Source organism: Lemur catta, chromosome 11 (assembly GCF_020740605.2).
Source record: "Lemur catta isolate mLemCat1 chromosome 11, mLemCat1.pri, whole genome shotgun sequence".
Taxonomy (NCBI): Eukaryota; Metazoa; Chordata; class Mammalia; order Primates; family Lemuridae; genus Lemur; species Lemur catta.
The window spans coordinates 64,416,530-64,431,754 of record NC_059138.1 but is presented as its reverse complement, the minus strand read 5'-3'; the positions used below and the strand labels follow the sequence as shown (position 1 = coordinate 64,431,754).

Sequence of the window (15,225 nt, the reverse complement as noted above, 5' to 3'; positions counted from 1 at the left end):
AGCCAAGTTCTTTCTGGGTACTTCTACTTCTGTTGCCCTCCTTTGCCTGGACCTTCTCTTTCCATTATTTCTCTTTGTCCATCTAGACTTTTTCTCAGGCTGATGCTTTAACTTAGAAAAAGTGTTTCAGTTTATTATTTTTGAGTGTTCTTTGTTTTGGCGTCTGGACCCCCAGATACCGCTAACACCGTGACACGTTGCTCCGTTGTTTTCAACTCTCAATTGATGCCTACAAAGGCTTCTCCTTTCTATTGCTATTCTCAGAATGGCCTGCTAAGCTATACAGAAAATACCTGAAGATTTTGTTTTCTCTCTTGCTTGGTTTTCTTCCACTTTCTCCTGCACAGTTTCTTAAACCGTGTGGGTTTTTAACACATGTTGTCAATTTATCCCTACTCACTAATATTGGTTTTGTAGTACATATTGTCTATTGGTTTTTGGTTTTGTTATCCTGCTTGCATTGTCTGTTTTTATGGAAAGATCTGCATAGATTCAAAGATTAAAACAGCATTTGTAGCTTTCCAGAATCATCTTCCCCTTTATTTTTTATAAGTGCTCTGCTGACCATTCTAATTTTTAAATACTTAAATTTCTCGTAATTGCAAGTATCTAAGTTAGCTATAAACATAGATATACAGAGCAACTTCGGAATTTTTTAAAAATTAGGTTTGACTTGAAGTTAGGGATCTCATTCATATACTAAACAAAACTAAGAAGTATTTATGTATTCAAAAGAAAGGAAATATCCCTGTTTCTCAAATACCTCTTAATTATAATGTCCTCCTTTTAGGAGCTACATTACACTTTGAAATTTTTTTTTTTTTTTTAATTTCAGCTCTTCATGGGGCTACAAAAGCTCAGGCTATATACATTGTCAGTGTCCCGCCCATCCCCCTGAGTCAGAGCCTCAAGCGTGTCCACTCTCCAGACAGTGCCCCTGGTACTCACCATGTAGTCATACCTCCATCCCCTCCCCCCCCACCTCCCCAAGTCAGCACCTTCAAGCATGACCATTCCCCAGACAGTGCGCAACGCACTCATCATGTAGGCATACCCCCCCTCCCCCGTCTCAGTCTGATATCCAATTGGTATCCTTCCCCGATGTGCATTTAGGTGATGATCAGGGAAACCAATTTTCTGGTGAGTACATGTGATGCTTGTCTTTCCATTCTTTGGATACTTATTTATTTTTAATGAGGAGCTAATGTAGAACTTCTAAAACTGAACTTTGGATGTCCTGTTGTCTTTGAGAATCTAGGTGGACTGTGGAAGGAGATGCCATTCCTGCTTAAGCCTTCCCTAGCTTCTAAATTCGTGTTTTGGGAAAAAAAATTTAAAAAGCCCTGTTAAATCACACAAATACTTACTAGAATGCTTTCTTTCATAAAGAGCCACAACACTTAACGATTATGGAGTGCCTTTTATGTGCCAGAAACAATACTGTAAAGCACTTTTATCTTTAAAATAGCCTGATGATTTCCCCCTTCATTTTACCAATAGAAGTAGGAAACCTCATGGTTTAATGATTTTCCTAAGATTAAATAACTAGTAAATGTAGGTGCTATTTGATTTAGTATGGTCTCTACTAATTAATATTCTACTAAGGAAAGGTGAAATAAAAGACAGATTTTTAAGTTTGCCCAGAGGGCTTATATACCTCAGGATTAGAAGAGGTTGTACCCTGGGGAAAAGATTTATCCAGTTTTATATAATTTTTCTGTTCCTTTACAAAGGCAAATTTATCTTTTGACATTTTTCAGCTTCAAACTTATAAACACAAAATGCAAGGTATTCTGTATTCTAACATTTTTAGCTCTCAGAGCTTTTGTCTTACTTTGAAAAGAACATATAAAAAGGATGAAGTCACCGCTATTGAAATCCCGACATCTGTAGGGCAGATCAGTGTGGGTGTGGAGCTGCTCTTCACACAATGGGAGGATTGTTTTATTGATGTGAAAAGAAAGAAGTTTTCCTTTGAAACTAAAGGAAAAGATTGGATATGCTTATTGTACTTATCTGTGCTAGAATTTTGCAACATCCCTTAGGGGGTGAACCGAACATCTAACTAACACGCCAAATATGATACGTGGAAGAGGTTGCTAAAAAGTAAAATAAGGAGCTAATTGGGTAAGAGACACCTCTCCCATCCCCCCAATACACATGCACATTTTGATGATACTTTAATTACAGAGCTTTGTCAGTCTTGCTATACTCCTTCTTTGATTTCTTAAGGAGTTTGAAATATTTCATCTACCTGTTTCAGAGATGGAGCTCTCCAGACACATGTCAGGGTGGTACACTGTGATAAAAGGAATCCCTCTCAGTTCTTCCCGAGCCTCAGAAAATATTGAAAAATAGTTTATACTATAGTGAAGGTAGTAAGGAATTTATAAGCGGGAAGATGTGATTAGTCTTTTATTTCTTAACTCTCTCATTTATTTACCAAATAATAAATGCCTGTCATGATATAGTCACTGGACATTGACAGTTGAACTGAGTGGATGTGGTTCTGTCCCCAAGAGCATACGGTTCTGTTGGGGATAAAACAGTAAACAAATGCAAATAAAAAAGGATGTAGAATTACAAATTGTGATGAATATTCTAATGAAAAAGTAAACTGTGCTTATATAAGAAAGCCATAGAAAATGACTCCACTGGGAGGGGTGGGCAGTGAGTGATATCTCTTGGCAGAAGTGGCCTTTAGTTAAGCCCGTAAGGGCTATCAGGAGTTATCTATTTAAAGACGGAAACCAGTAGTGTAATGGTAAGTGAAAGGCACATAAAGAGCTTCTTTCAGGGGGACTGAAATAAGGCGTGTATGTGCGGATTGTCGTGAATGGAGTGCCAGGTGGGAGGTGAGGATAGAGCTGGGGATGGGCCCAGAGGCAGCCTTGAAGGCTGTGTTGAGTTTACTGCTACATCCGTTACTGTTACTATTACTTACATTTGTCTTAAGAGAAAAATGAAGGGATAGACATCTTTAGTTAGAAATGACGTGATTCAGTTTACCTTTACAATAAAATCATGCTGGGTGCTGCTGCTTGAAAGTAAAGTTCTATAGAGGAAGACCAGCAGTATTTAATGTTGTCATGTATTTTACATTATCTCTATAGACAAATAAGTGTGTTCAACCCAATTTTCATTCCTGTAATAAAAGAAATGGAATCCTAAGGAATGCTGACTGTACTATGAGCAAACAGGTACTATAGGGGCTTTTTATGTGTTTTGCTTATCCACTCCTTCCTGTTTCCTGGAGCACATAATTTAATTATTGTTTTGTGTAACCACAAATGACAAGCAGGGTATAACTGAAAATGATTTGTTTCCTGGGTGTAAGCAGGCTTTGATTTTGTTGGGGCTGTTCAGTAGTACGTGGTTTATTTTTTCTAATACCCTCAAGGTTGTGTCCAGAATATGGAGCTGTGCCTTTTGTTATAGACCTCACTAAATTCACTGTATGACATACTAGTCAAACAAAACATCAGAAATAGCAAATGAAGTAAGGAAAAGCAGGCATAAAAGAAACAGCAAATTAAGCCATAGCAACATCTTAGGACCCATTCAAAATAGTTATTTTATACTTATTTTGATGCATATCACAACAATATTTTAAAGAAACAGGATTTTAATTTTTTGAACCTGAACACTGTATAAATAATAACAATGAAGTAACACATTTCTCCTCTTGGGCCTCTGACTCTGACTAGTGCCCTTTTTTGAGTATGTGGTGGGGTGTGTGTGTACAAGACTACAGAAACTAGCCAGAGACCATCCCATTAAATCCATCTTGCTTATTTGGGATGCTAGCCAGATTTCTTGATCAACTCTCCAGAGGTAAAAAGAAAGTTCAAAATTATTGGACCACCTAGTTGCATAATATGGTATGAATTATGTTCATGTTGTACTTAATAAAATAAACAGTTTATAATAATGGGTTGTCATGGTTTCATAATGTGATTATTAATGAGAGAGCTAGGGTAACTCACCCTAAATGCCACTTTCTCTATTTTTTTCTTTATGTATTTAACATGTTCTCATATTTTTAACTGTGTATATTCTTGAAATACAGGAACTGGTAGAAATATTACTCTTCCTAAAGGAACTAGATGGTTAATTTGTCAGAATGGTCTTCTGCATCTTTGTCCACTTAGTAATGACGTCATTGCTCACAAGTTTTAGACAACAATTGTGCTGAGTCCTAAAAAAAAAGCGACTGTCTAATATCTAGTATTGGGCATATATTTATAACGTCAGGTCTTATCCTATAATTCAGGAAATTTATTGATTTTTTGTGTGTGTTTTACACATAGAAGAATATGTTTAGAAGGAAAATCCATATAGAAAGTTGAAAAAATTGTTCTTTTTGTATGTAGATTATGGTTACCAACCTTCAGCAGTTGATTTCAATGAATATTTTATGTATAACTTGCTTATGCTTTATAAATTGAGATGTAGTTTTAGAGCTTTGTTGACTATGATTTTATTTTATTTTTTTGTTCCAATTATAAGATATCATATTTTAAAAATATCATTTCCTACTTATTAATTTTATCCTCATAATTGAGTTTGGAGATGCATCTCATTTTAACTGTTTGCATGCAGTATAATTCTAATTTACAGTGCCAAAAAATAGATTATTCTATTGTTCTAGTGACTTTAAATAAATAATGGTTCCAGGGTTTCGGTGTTTCTAGGACAAACGAATCAAATATATCCCCTTTGAGCTTGCAATCAGAGAAAATTATCCGTGGCATCTTGTTTCCTGAAAACTCGTTTCCAAGGCCTTCAATGAAGTACTTGTGTACTTCGGTAAAAAAAAAAAAAAAAAAATTATCTTTCTTTCTTGCATTGGCACTATATGCTTTCAGTGACTACTCAGTATATGTAAGTCAGTCAGTACAGATAGACCAGTCATTTAAGATCTTCCACAGTCTTTACTGAACTTTTTTCTCCCAATGTTATCGCTATTTTGGTCCAATACGCCTTGTTCGTATCTTGATATTATATAGTTTTCTTCCTTTTGTGCTTAGCATTCCTTTCCTACTTTTTGATTTCGTGTTGTAAGGATTAGTTTACTATTACTATTTCCATGAAGTTTCCCCATTTTTCTAGTTTTTGGATCTTCTCAAATACTAACCAACAGTAGTGTTACTCTGCATATCCTTTTTATTGTTATTTCTTCTGCACATCACTTTTCACCATCTTTATCGCTGATCCCTCTCACACTGCTGTGTGTATGGTGGGAGCCAGATAAATAGTTGTGATTAAGGATGAGAGGATGATGAACAAGCAAGCTTCTGGAATACCTCTCTACCTGGACATCTGCCAAACATGTTTCTGGAGATGAAGAGGTAGCCTCTGGGCATCTTCAGTCATGTGAACAGTTGAAAAGAATTTAAAACCAAAAATATACTCAAGAAGTTTTAACTGATTTCCTAACCAGAAGACAAGACTATGTTCACAAGAGAAGAGAAGGGGGAAGGGCAGATAGCATATACTACAGAGAGTAGATGAACTGGAGTCAGCAACAGTGATGAAATTGGTGGTGAGCTTTCTGGCAAGAAAAGAGAGAGAGAGTGATGGAGAAATTAGTTCTGCACAGAGGGAATAGTAGTGAGGTGAAGAAGTGGATCCATAAGCAAAATTGTAAAATTTATTTCTTGGTAATCTATAATAAGATTCTATATTGAATTTGGATATATTTTCCTATATTTAGAAATGTACTGCTTTAAAAACATTCTAAGGTGTATACGTGTTTGCATCCTTGTGGAACAAGTGACACGATCATGTTTTGGTTGTTTCCTTCTAAATTTAATTTATTAATAACTTTTTAAAAACATTTTGAACCTATAGGTTAAACAATGCATGTTCAGTACATTACTAATATATAACTCATTATGGAAAGTTGCAAGATGGAAATTTAATTTTGTGAATAAATATCACAAGTATATTTTTCATTCAAGAGGAAAATACATAAATGAAAAATAGCTTGTTAAATAAGGTTTGAAGAAATATGATGGCAGTATTCAGGTTGAAAAAGTATTTGGTTAGTATTTGCATATTCCTTTGAACACTCTTACATAGTTTCCGTGTGATTACATGTGAAAGAACTCTTCACTAAGCTACTTATGGATCTTATAGCTGATTGTAGTTTTCTTCTATTTCCTATCATTTTATAAAAACTGGATGGAAAATGGAGGTTGTTTAGTTGAGAATTTGTTTTTAGTATATATCTTTTGTAGACATTTTGAACACAATTTTCACCTTTCTTGTACAATGTTAAAATCATGTAATTTGAAAAGTTATATGAAATATCTCGTTTGATAAAATGCAATTTTATATTTTAGTATTTCCCTTGTAAAAAGAATAATTATAGTAAAGCCTTAAATTTGCTAAAATGTTACTGCTTTTGGTGTTAGTCATTGATTCTTGAATAAATGCTGAAGACCAGAAACTAGAACTTTCCATCTAACTCAGGATTTTGCAATAGTAACACTATTGACATTTTGATACAAATACCTTTGTTATGGGAGCTGACCTGTGTGTGCATTATAGGATATTTAATAGCATTCCTGTCATCCTGCTTGTGACAACTGGAAATGTCTCCTGAATTTGCTGAAATTCCCCTAAAGGCAAAGTTGCCACTAGTTAAGAACTTCTAACATAACTTGTTTTGTTTCATATATTCTCAAATTTATGAGTAAATTTGGGATAAAGCTATATGTGTATCGTATTTTGATTTTAATGCAAAGCTATATATAAAAATATGTATAGTATTTAATAGACTATTTAAATTATAAAACTGAAACAATACTTGGTGTGGATTCTAATTAGTAATTTTAAATTAATGATTTGATTAGAGTATAACATTTGCATATAATTTATTTGTGGATATTTATATGAAAACAGGCTAAAATTATACTTCTATATACAATTGTCCCTGGATGTCCACAGGGATTCCAGGACCAACCTGTCCCCTACCCTCCTCTCTGCCCCAGCAATACCAAAATTCATCGATGCTCTATTCCCTTATATAAAACAGCATAGTATTTACATCTTAACCTAACATATCCTCTCATATACTTTAAATTGTCTCTAGATTACTTACAGTACTTAATATGCTGTCAATACTATATAAATAATTGTTACACTGTACTCTTTTAAATTTGTATTTTTATTTATTTTTTTTTCCAAGTATTTTTGATCCATGATTGCCTGAATCCTTGGATGTGTGGAACTCACAGATTCCAAGGGCAGACATTTAGGCAATGTCCTATGTTACTTAGAAAAAATTAAAACTTTATATATAAATTAAGTTATGCTGTAAATTTAGAAAGAATTTTAAGGAAAAACAGTTGAATTAATAAGTTCTCTAATTTTAGTCACTTCTATTTGCCATATTGATGTTATAAAGGTACAGGCAATTTATCTTGGATGATACAGAAAGGCAATAGCTTTGGTTCGGTAGGATTACAGTTACCTTTCAACTCCTAGGTGGAGGCACATTCTTTAGTAAACACATCTACTCAAAATGAGATGGTTTTTAGATGAATGTGAATTCAAATGAGTTAACATTTTGCTGTTTCAAAGTGTGGTCCATGGTCTAGTTATATCAGCATCAACAGGAACTTTCTTAGGCATGTTTATTCCTAGACCTCACACCACATCTGAGAACTAAAATGTGCATTTTTAACAAGATTCTTAGGGATTATTAGTCATATTAAAATTTGAGAAACACAGATCTAAACTTTATTTTATCTTCCCAGTATGGTATAAGCTTCTTGGGGGCAAAAAATGTGTCTAGTTCATTGATATCTCAGTATACAATCTAGTTTTTGGCTCAGAGCCCTCAATAAATATTTATTGGTCAAATGAATGAAATCCTATATTAATCCATCAATGACTAGGATACTTTATTCTTTGTGACTTTCTGTTTTTAGTTAAAACACATAGGATTTGTTTATGTCAATTTGCCAGTTCTCAGATTGCAAATGTTTTATGCATTCCCAATAAACATAAGGAGATCATATTACTGTATATACCTTTATAGCATATTATCCTTTGTCATTTCAGTTGGGTAATATCTACAAAATGTGCCTTCCAAACATGATTTGAATTATTGCCAGTTATGTCTTGTTTACTATGTACTGTCTATTAGTTATAGGATAATACTCTTGTAGTGAAAACTCAACAGAAAGATGAACTTTCTATTCTATAACTTTATATTTTGTGTAGACACTATGCAGCCCTGGATGTTTAATAATATGGCAGCCTTGAATTCTTTGTGACAGGTGCTCAGGTTTGTTAGGATTGGAGCTTGTTATTTTCCATTTCCAGTTTTGCATTAGAACAATAGTTGGCTTTCAAAGTGATGCACAAACGAAGACTATTATTAAGGTAATATTACTACAATAATTCCTTCTACTTACTACCAGCTGCTCAGCATGTATTGAATACAGTGGTTCAGAAGCACTTGACTTTTCTGCAAAATCAAATCTGAAGACTTGAATTGGAGGGTACTTCTTAGATATGTTTTTTCCTATCTGGAATCCAGAAAAATGGTCAGAGTTAAGGGATTGTGTGTAGCAGCAGCTGAGATTGTTAGTACTCAAATGACTTCCTCCAGACTAGGTTTTTCTCCAGAGTTGACTTTGGGACCTATGGAATCACAACCCTCTGAGTAAGAGTTTTGTGACTTTTTTGAGAAGGTAACACTACCCAGAGTGACACAAATGCCCATTGTATTTTAGAGGTTAAATATGTGGAATTGGGAGGTCCACCAGACCGAAGTCTGAGTACTAGCCTCTTACTGGCTATGGGATCTTGGGCAGGTTATTTAAACTGGTATGCCTGAGCCTTTTTATGTATAACATGAGGATAATGATAATACCTGCCTATCCATAGGTATACGGTGCAATTTCAATAAGATAATTGTTTAAAGTATATTGCATAGACTCTGGCGAATTGTAAATCCTCCATAAAGTATTAAATGTAAAGGGATAATGGAGCTGTATCTTAAAGTGTCTTCTAAAAGTAGAAATTAAATGAGAAATGAGTAGAATAATAGCAACAATCATTTAATATAGCACTATGTGTGAGGCGGTTGTTAGCCCTTTGCATATATGTATTCGAAACAAAGATGAATGACCTGACAGCACACACATTAGGCTGCAGACTTTCTAGAAAAGTAATTGTTGGGAGAAGTCTGTGGACTCAGGGGTAAGCAGTGTCTACTGCCTTATGTAGCATTGCAAATGGATCTTCAGGGATGAATATTAAAATATTTGTGCTATGTGATGTTTAAGCTGTGTAATTAGGGAAGCACTGGTCCTTTCCTTGGTGTGATAAGGGGTTGGGATTCAACAGCAATGTAACACTGCAGAACCTTGTTTATAGTCCTATTCTGCACATCCAGCATGTAATATTGGGAGAATATCAAGACCTCTTTTGACATAATCAGGTCTAAGTCCTATGGTGGCAGTTTATGGAATGGAGTGCCACTGGTATGTTCCATCAGTTCAGCATTCATGGTTAGGGGTTTAAAACTTATATAACATAGCAAACTGGCAACTTGATTCACTTGTCGCCTCAAACCTCTACCAAGATTGATTCCCCTTAAGCCTTCCAAGAGATAACCTATAGAGATTAGCCCAGGGAGTTTTAAGCTTTACCTTTTACATATTAACTTATTCAGTCCTCATATTAATTCTGTGACATATTCACTCAGTAAGCTGAGCTGCAGGGTAACTTACCCAAAGCCACACAGAAAGAATATTCCAGAGGTAGAGACAAACCCAGGGAGTTTGGCTCTGGAGTCCAGACTCTTTAGTACAAAAAAAAGCTTAAAAATTTATTCTAAGAAATAAAGAAATAACAAACAGTGAATGTTCTGTGGACTAAAGACTTACTTGTTAGTATGTCTGCAGAGTGGAAAGAAAATACATCTCTCTAGGACTCCCTTGTTTATACCCATATTAGTGCCAGTGTTTGAATGGGAGGTAGGTGAGAAATTGGCAGATTCAGATTCAGAGATGACCTAGCTAACGTGTTCTGTAAAACGAGGATTGGCTTTTCAGAAACATATTTTGAACCTCTGACTCATAGGACTTAAACCAAAGCTTTTCAGCCTTAGTTAAGCCTTAACTCTTCTTAAAATGAAAACTTTTTGACAACCCATCTCCCTTTCTAATATCCATGCTTTCAATAGTATTTTTGAATATACACATGTTTGCATTTAGTTTCTGGTAAGTATTTTCTAAATTCTTATTGGTTATGGTGTAAGGGGAGTTTCATTTCTTTGGTGTACTACTTTAATTTTACTGAACACATTGAAAGGTTGTTTTAAATTTTGTTTAAATGTTCTTTGAACCGAAATATTTACAGAACAAGAAGTTCTTCTAACCAGCAGATTGTTCCGTTTGTTGTGTTTGAGTGTGGAAACATTAGGAATGACAGCGTAAGATGATGCCATAGAGCTTTTTCATAAACACTCTAATCACATTGTCTAATGTGGTCTTTGTTTATTAAAGGTGTCAAAGATTTCCTTGCTATATTTAGGTAAAATCTGAATTTCTTTACTCAAGCGTGGAAAATATTGATTGTTTTTTGGTTGGGAGGAAAGCAGTATGTGACTAAATCAAATAAGTACACTTAACTGGAAACAATTATTAAGAGTCTCAATTTGAAGAAAAGAATTGAAGTTTGGATTTTGTGGTTTCTTTTTTAAAGAGGGTACAAAGTACTAATATTTAATAACTTTTATAAAAATATTGTGTGTGCATTTCTGTCTTATTCCATGGGCATAGGTGATGAATGACTATGTTTTAATTGGAGTTTTTAATTTGTCAAAAATAATTGAACAAATATATTTTAATTATATTTACAGTAACAATACCATGTAGCTGAGCACTGTGCTTTACATATATCTATATCCTGTATTCTAAGAGTGCATTATTTTCTTAAGGTTTAAGAAATACATAAGCTTTAAGCTTGAAAGAAACACGAAGATATTGAAGTCAATATGGGCTGAAATTGTCACAGGCATGAATAAGCCAAGTGTTTATAACAATAGAGGAAAATGACCTTAGAGTTGAAGAATATTTGTGTGGAAGAGTGGGGTTGGATAATTAGGATTTTGAATAGGTACAATATAAATAGATTATGAAGTATTTTAACGACAAAGTCACTGTTTTAGATTTAATCTAAGAAATTACACATGTGTAATGTACATATATGAAATTTCATGTTTTTAATGAGAAAAATGAAGTTCTATCACAAATACTAATCTTAAAAAATACTCAACATTTAGGGAATACTTTCCTTTTTTAACACGTACAGTATAAAAGTAAAATAAAATAATTCCTTGAAATATTTAAAAATGGTAGTGACAACCAGGTTAAACATGGTAGAGTGAAGATCATTTATAAAATCCTCCTTCTCCAGTGCTTTAAAATATAGTAAATGAAGCAAGCAAAATTACTAACAGTAACCAAACAAAGGTAAGGGACATAATACATAAATCTTAGACAATTAACAGTGAAGAAGGAAAGTGAAGATGACAATCTGGCTCATGATGTCTTCTAAACCCTACCCGTGGATCTCTCAGACATTGTAATGGGGCAAAAGGTAGTTCCTTAAATCCAGATAATTCTTTTATTTTTAACTTAGAAACAGATTGAGGGGCTTAAGTAAAGGCAAAGGATATGTCTTAGAAAAATATTCTAAAAGTAGAAAAATCTTTTCAATTTTCTGTGGCATCTCAGCAGAAGCAGGGAAAACTATCAGTGCCTATCAATTTTTAACTAACTCATAGGAAATAACCAGGAAACTATACAATCTATACTAAAATAATTGTCATGCACATTGTTCTATAGAAGAACTCAGAAAGAATCTGAATTTAAGAAAGTTAAAAGGCCGGGCGCGGTGGCTCACGCTTGTAATCCTAGCACTCTGGGAGGCCGAGGCGGGTGGATTGCTCAAGGTCAGGAGTTCGAGACCAGCCTGACCAAGAGCGAGACCCCGTCTCTACTAAAAATAGAAAGAAATAATCTGGCCAACTAAAATATATATAGAAAAAATTAGCCGGGCATGGTGGCGCATGCCTGTAGTCCCAGCTACCCGGGAGGCTGAGGCAGTAGGATTGCTGAAGCCCAGGAGTTTGAGGTTGCTGTGAGCTAGGCTGACGCCATGGCACTCACTCTAGCCTGGGCAACAAAGCGAGACTCTGTCTCAAAAACAAAACAAAAAAAAAGTTAAAAACTCAAAAGATGGCACTGCAAGAGATTAATGCTGATTGAATAACTAAGGGAACAAAAGTAAGACTAGTACCTAGTACAGCGCTATTACAGAATTAGACCATTAGAAATAGGAACAGAATATAGCAAAAGTCAAATTACTATTGTAGAGGGAAAAATTGAGATAATCATGTATTACAATTAAAAATTAAATGGTAGCTAAAATAGATTAGATGTGAATGATGATAAAGACATCCAACATATGAATATGTATGTGAAGTAGAAAAACCAAGAAAAGAAATTCTTCAGGAAGCTGGAAGAAAATTTCCTTGAAATGATATGACTCTGTATGACCTAAAGGGCATATTTTCAGGAAAAATTGAGAACTAACAATTGGCAATAAAACTTACTCTGATTTTGAAATTCTTCATAAAGAATTTAGGAAGACACCTAGGTGCAAAACCCCATGACATGAAAAATTTATAAACTGGAGGATAGCTTGTCCTCTTATCTCTCTACAATATTCCTTCTGAATTTAATGAAGCATCATCTACAAACTTCGGAGGTAATGAAAGTGGAATCCAATAATTTTACCAAAAGCCAAATTGTCCTTTAGGAATAAAGAAAAAAGGAAAAAATTTCAAATATGCCATCTATGAATATTTGGAAGAAACTGCCTGACATTGCTATCTTCCCAATAAAATGATGAATGGAGGATGGGTGAATGACCAATGGAGTATAACAAGCATCAGGAAAACATGTAGCTTAAAGGCGGTGGCACAGTGACTACAAATCTGTAAAGGAAAGAAAGTGTGAACCAAATTTTTATTCCCATTGGAGTGATTCTTGAAGCATGAAAGCGAAAACTCTATATAAAATGAAAATTGTTAAGACTTCTGTAAAAAAAAAAAAAAAAGAACACACACAAAAACCAACAAAAAACCCCAACAAACTACTTCCAGATGTTCATCCAATAAAGAAGTGAGTTAAAATGACTTTAGAAATAGAGTAATTTTGTCAAAAAATTTCCTTTGAAGGTATATATATTATGTGAATTATGGCTGCAGTATAGAATATGAATCTATATAGATTATAAAATATGATTGACTAGAATGAAGCTGTGGGTGGGAGTTAAAATGTGCTATCTCCTCTCTCACAGAAGGAAATCAGTTAATACTGGCTTACAAATTAATTGTCCAGTGTTTTCATCCTGCCCATGATATCTTCTTTTAACTTTTAGAACCTAATTAAACTTCTTGGGGTAAAGAATTATCTAGAGTTTAGCAGTGCCTTCAGTTTTACTACATTTGGTTTTCTTTGACTAAAATTAAATAAATAAAAATGATATGAATAGTATGATCCCTTTTTAATAAAATGCATTTATGATTTTAGTCCTTCATTCTTTTGTCCTTCCAGCCTACTATATTTATTATTCATTAAGCATTGTTGGAATGATGCTTACCTGACATTCAGAGTAATTATTTCTATGTAGCAGTATTTTTAGATGAATTTTTTTAACTTTTAAGAAAACTTTTCCACATTGTTAATTTTAAGAACATATACCATTTTCCTTGACACAAGTCCTTTTTTTTCTGTAAAAAAAAAAAAACATTGATGGAAAAGTTTCTCTTTTTAAACTCTTAAGCCTTTTCTTTTTAAGCTCTTAAAACATGTTTATTTCTATCCTCAATGATCCCAGACTCTGTCCTGAAGAATTTTGGTTTTTTTAATCCTTAAAAAGCTAAATCAGAATATTGCTCATGTTCTCATCCTAGACCTCATTAACGTATATGCAAAAGGATCTTTAAGTCATTTTTTTCTAAATTCAGAATTCAGTTGTGCATATTTGTTGAAATTAAGATTTGATGTGGTTGCCTTATTTTATATCTTTCAAATCAGAAACTTGGCAAGATGTGAGATTATAACCCAATTTGCATGCAAGTATGTCATGTCAGCCTGACACAGAATCATAGATATTGGCAGGAGACCTGAGATTACAGGGTCAGAGAACAGACAATTTATTACAATGACAGTAGCAGAAATTACGATGTTGCACTGGTTTTCAGAACTACAGTTCTCATGCAGAGATAAAATTAGGGTTAGTTGGTGCCAGGCAGTGTGATGATTTAAAAAGATCCTGGATAGTAAGTAGGAAACCTTGGCCTTATGCAGGCAAATCAGCCCATCTTCCCCTTAGGAGAGAGAGATTATCCTTATTATACTGGAATGTCATGCAAATCTGCTCTAGGGAGAGAAATGTCTCCATCTTTATTTTCTGGAAAATAAACAAATCTACTCTAGGAAGAGACATATCTATCTATGCAAGTCTGCCTGTTATGCAAACATACTTGGAAAAGAATCTGGAACAAGTTAGCTGTTAATGCCTTTGAAAACGTTCAGATACATGAGAGACCCTTGAAAAATTGTTTGCCTGCAATGTGTAGAAGATGTTACTTCTTGATCAAGCTTAATGTTGCAGAATGGAAGCCGATTTATTTTTTGTTGTATTAATATGTAGTTAATGACTATAGAAGGGTGTTTTTTTGATTTTTAAAAATCCTTTTGAACTTTGTGCTCAATAAGATCGACAAACTGAGCTAAAATTCTTATGTATGAGCCAACTGATTTCTTTAGCAAAGCTAAGACCTTGAAACCTTTACTTCCCTTTCTCATTCTCCAATATTTTGTCAAAGTTATATAAAATTACGTTACTGAATACATAATTCTCTTAGAGGTACAGAGTTTGATGTTTTACTTAGGAACAGCATTATATTTTAGAACTTTAAATTGTAAAGTATTCTAAATGTAATGCCAGTATGAATCACTGAGTTCCTGTGGAATTATAATGGAGATGTAACAGACTTGTTGTCCAGTAATTCTTAAGATTTTCTTCATATTATAATAGAAAAGTCTTGGAGCATGTTTATTAATATATTAAGTTATGTGTAATAAAAATCTTATTAGGAAAGTTTCTGTAATATATGTCCTATCC

General features: G+C 33.9%; 1 protein-coding gene across 2 annotated transcripts in view; it reads left to right on the top strand.

Moving 5' to 3' along the window:
- CRPPA (CDP-L-ribitol pyrophosphorylase A) overlaps window positions 1–15,225 on the top strand; it is a 240,872-nt gene that overhangs the window by 107,455 nt on the left and 118,192 nt on the right. The window lies entirely within an intron of this gene.